This window comes from Sinocyclocheilus grahami, unplaced genomic scaffold (genome assembly GCF_001515645.1).
Source record: "Sinocyclocheilus grahami isolate Dianchi unplaced genomic scaffold, SAMN03320097.WGS_v1.1 scaffold408.1, whole genome shotgun sequence".
Classification (NCBI taxonomy): Eukaryota; Metazoa; Chordata; class Actinopteri; order Cypriniformes; family Cyprinidae; genus Sinocyclocheilus; species Sinocyclocheilus grahami.
Window position 1 is genome coordinate 228,037 of NW_015505587.1, and position 4,891 is coordinate 232,927.

General features: G+C 38.5%; 1 protein-coding gene across 6 annotated transcripts in view; it reads right to left on the minus strand.

Moving 5' to 3' along the window:
- Positions 1-4,891, minus strand: part of LOC107550821 (inward rectifier potassium channel 2-like) — a 33,831-nt gene extending 28,940 nt beyond the window's left edge. For 5 of the 6 annotated variants that reach the window (XM_016232203.1, XM_016232202.1, XM_016232201.1 and 2 more), the window contains exon 1: positions 4,498-4,891. The gene's annotated coding sequence lies outside the window, so the exon portion shown is untranslated. Of the gene's footprint in view, positions 1-3,019; positions 3,084-4,497 lie in introns of those variants that run through there. The other variant, XM_016232199.1, reaches the window with a different exon arrangement.

The window sequence follows — 4,891 nt, forward strand, 5'->3', positions numbered from 1 at the left end:
ATCTCCAACGACAACTGGCAGAGCTACATTTGCTACAAGTGCCTGTACTTCAGCGTCAGTGGACTGCACCTTTGCCTCCCTGAACTTTCCGACTACCACCTCAATGGAAGTGCAGAAAAGCCCGGAAGGCAGAAGTGGAGCATCAAGAAGAAAGGCTTTATCCTTCCTCCTGATGTCCGCAAGATTTAACCACAAATGCCTCTCCATAGCCACCATTGCTGCTATCGCACACCCAATGGCAGCAGCAGCCAAGGCTGTGGTGTGGCACAGTTCCTCAACTGCCTCAGGGGACAAACACTTGCCCTCATCTAGATCTCTAAGCATGCTTGTAACAAAGCCATTGTGTGCAAGGCTCCGCCAGCTTGACCTGCTGCCACATACGCCCTGCCATTCAAATGCGAGGAGGTCTGAAGCGGTCTGGATAGCAGAGCAGGAGTCTTTAAATAAGACTACTCACCCTCGAAGAGATAGCTTGTGAGCATCTCCTCTACAGGGGGCATCTTCGCATATCCACGCTCAGCCACACCCTAAACATGAGCATAATCTGCTTGCTGAAAAAGATGCAGCCAAGCCAAATATGGTCTGTCCCACAATCTCACTAACTCCGTGTGGAGGTCGGGAAGAAAGAGGAGACTCCTGGGGGAGGACATGACCAGCCAGAAAGCGCTTGTCCAATCTGCCACGGACGGGCTTATGCCTTTCATGTGACCAGACTAAATCAAGCCTCTTAGTAGCACACGCCATTACCTCCAGCATTTCCACATATGCGGGGCTGAAGCTAGGTTGGAAAGATTCAGTGCTCACACTTTCATCGCCAACCACATCCACGTCATTACTCTCACTAGATGAGCTCAATGTAGCGCTATCCGCAGAATTAGATGACCCAATAGAAAGAGTGGCTGGATCCCGCTGAGCACTATAGCTTGCAGCAGAAGCTTTCAAAAGGGCCATACCCTTCTTAAACTTTTCTGCAAGCTCGACCTGCAAACCCCACGATCGGAGTCTACAACGTGTCTCAACAGCAGTGGGACCTAAACCGCGAGATGCAGTGCGAGTGCCCTAGAAGGGGAACTGTAATTTAAACTGCTTTACAGCTCAAATAATGCACAAGTTTTAACAGAATATTGTTAGTGCTTTTATAAAATAAGCTCTACATTTCTGTTTTTAAAATCTCCAAATATCTCCTTTTTTTTTTCTTTAAATAAATTATTTTTTGTGGAAATCAACATCAAGTCAAAAATTCTAGTGAATGAACTTGTATTGAACCCAGAAAATTCCTTTAAGAACAATTTTTCAAACATTTTTTTTTTATGACTGCCTTTCTTCAGATGGTGACATGCCTTATCCTGCCAAACTCTCTCCTGCAGATACTGCACTCCTTATTCACTTCTCTGTCTCCCTGGTCAGAATATTGTTAGTGCTTTTATAAAATAAGCTCTACATTTCTGTTTTTAAAATCTCCAAATATCTCCTTTTTTTTTTCTTTAAATAAATTATTTTTTGTGGAAATCAACATCAAGTCAAAAATTCTAGTGAATGAACTTGTATTGAACCCAGAAAATTCCTTTAAGAACAATTTTTCAAACATTTTTTTTTATGACTGCCTTTCTTCAGATGGTGACATGCCTTATCCTGCCAAACTCTCTCCTGCAGATACTGCACTCCTGATTCACTTCTCTGTCTCCCTGGTTTCCACACTGTGGTCTGTTGCTGCTGAGACAGCACCACTTCAACCCCGGAAGCTTATAAAGTGTTGTTACCTTAGATATATATATGTGGGAGTGCAGTATTTGCTTGAGACTGCCTGTTGCTGCAGCAGCATTGATGACCCAGTGCTGACAGAACTTACAGTAGTTGGTATTTGCAACCCTATTTCTATGGGTCACTATGTATTCTGAATTCCGTGAGGAACCGCCTCTGAACTACTGGCATGGTGTCACAGCTACTTGTAACTCATAACAACAGTCTTTATCATAGAACTAATAGTGTGTATAAGTATGTTTATCACACACTCATTTTGATAAGAGCAAGCTTGCGCATGTTTAGTTGGCGAGGGAATTACATCGTACTTGGAACAACAGATCATGAACACAGGTTGACCAAAGTTTTTATCATTCATCTGCTCAAAGTGATTCCAGCAATCCTCTGTGTCGTTATCATTATAGCTGTTGTTTGGACCTCCCTATTCTCATTGAATTAGAATGATTATTAAAGCTTTATTGTATGATAATAATAACAGGGGGAAAAACAGTTGGAATCACTTTCAAAACAATAACTTCCAACTAATGAGTGAAAAAATCAGAAATCAGGTCAAATCAGAAATTAACTAATTTTAACATCTAAAACTGGCACGTGATGTAATTACAGTGCACACTTACAATAAACAGAACGTAATCATCTGTTGGTGCAGACGTTAATATAGTTATTTAAGTTATCGATAGTTATTTTTATAGTTTTCATTCTTGGTGTGAACCGGCTCTACCTCCTTAAAATCTCAATATGTACAGAATGAGCATACAAAATTTAGTCCTAGGAAAGAGTCCAGTTATTGATTTTCAAACCAACAGTACAATTGCACTATACTTCAATGCAAAAGTTCAATAAACAAGCGAGTTACTTTGTCTATTTACGAAAATAGTTCCAATACAGTTCACATCTCCAAGAACTGGTGCTCTATTCCTAAATTAATCGGCGTTATTGAACAAATTGGTTGAATGAATGATTCAATGACTCATGGTCAGTGATCATAAAGACAATCAATTGTCGCCACCTACTGAAAAAGGTCATTTGACAAATGTTTCACTGAAAAATCCCCACTAAAGACTGATGGACTAGACAGTCTAGACAGAGTAAAATTCCAGGACTTTTATAGCCTATAGCTTATTTCTCATTAATGCTGATTATTTTACATGAATAACATGCACTGTCCACATATCTTACACGTGAGCACATTTTAATAGAAATATCTCTCATCCAATGTTCCTCATCTCAACCATCTCTGACTCAATTTTCTCTTTACCTCCTAGAGCTCTGCCTCTCGCATTCTTGAAGATTAATTGTTGGACTGAAATAAATGTTCATCTCATTGTTATTTCTCCTTTGCAGCGTTTCTCCTGCTCATCCACTGCACACACAAAAATAAAAAAAATAAAAATGTTTGTCAGATACATCATATCAAAATTCAAATTAATACATAACTGCACAATAATAATGGATAGATTAAATGGGAGAAAGCAAAACACTCTCTCACGCTATCGCTTTCAGAATCTCTCTATCACATGGAGGAGGAGGATGGGAGATAAAGAGCTAATCCTTTAGTCTTTAACACTTTAGTTTCAAGTGTTCATTTTCACATCACTACATAAGCTCAAGCACAAATTCTCCTAATAAAAGTGCTATAAAATAATTTCTACAGAAACCAACCTTTTCACTCTCCTGCTGAGTCAAATAAAGAAAGCATTGATTCTTAGGACTATTGACCTTGAGGTTAATCTCACTCCGCTACAAACTATTAATACTGTAAACAGTGCCAGATGAAGGAGAGAGAACTTAAACGAAAACCCTCTTTGCAGTAGCACTCAAGGAGAACAGTTATATTGATCTTAAAACAAAAAAGCCAAATTTAGTGTGCAAATGTTTCTCGGTGTGGTTTACTAAAAAGTTAAAGGGCAGCAGTTTATAAATGTACCACTGAAATGCATGGAAATGTCCTGTTATGCAAAACTATCAAATTAGATTTTGATAGCAAACAAAGATTCTTGTGGATCACCTACAAATCTAGACATTCTTCAAGTAGTTTTATACAGAATTATAGAATATATAAGTATGTAGGCTAAGGCTTTGGAATGTAAAGAATGAAAATGAGGTACTATTAAATCTATAAGCGTCGAGGAACCATTTAATACATTAAAATATAGAAACATTATAATATAGAACTAATGCTTAATAGATTATTAAGAATAGTAAGAAATGTCATGAAAGTTTGCTTCACAGATTTTCATATTTATATTTGAATACATTCTGATCATTCATGATTGCGTATTCACAAAAACACCTGGAGATAAATATCACAGATATTTTCTACAATATATTTTGAATGACTTAAAAATCATTGAAAGTTGTCAATGTTTTGCTGATATCGGCTGCTAGGAATGAGGCCTGATGGAAATGGCCTTCACCTTGACCTGGTCACAGGTCAACCTAGCTACAGACCATTTTTACACATATATTTTATGTTCTAACAAAGACCACGAAAGCATATGAAAAAAAAACGATTAACCTAAATTTTGAGCAAATCCAATGCGAGATGTTTCATTGTGTCGTGTTTTATTTAGCCTACCCATTACCAGACAAATATAGGGTTTAATTGGGCATCGTAATGAACATCACTCACAAGTGCATGCCCACACTGAAAATAGTTTTCTTAAATAATACATGAAAAGCACTGACACCACTGGAAGTCAAATCTGAAGTTTGAAAAACAAAAACGACACTCACCGGCTCGTGCACAAATGTCATCAAATTATAGTCCATATGAGCGTGACGTCTTTTCAGTTTCTATTTTATTTTATATAGAACTGTTTTCATTTCAGTTGCTATTAAAGATAAAGCGGCTCCTGCGTGAGGATGCGTTCATTTACAAAGCTTTGTGGCGCGTGGAAGTGTTGCGTGGGCGCTCTCCGTGCGCTCTGCTACACGCGAGCTCACCAGCAAGCACGAAAAACTTCTTCAGTGGGAGCTGCATCCTCTCCCTCTCTGCATCTTTTCAGTCTAACGCTCTACGTAGTCCTTGTTTCATGCAATTGCCCCTCAAACTAACAGTAACGTATCATATTATCATCAGCATATGTTTGCATATCGCAATTTCAGAGCAAGTACAATATGCTTATAA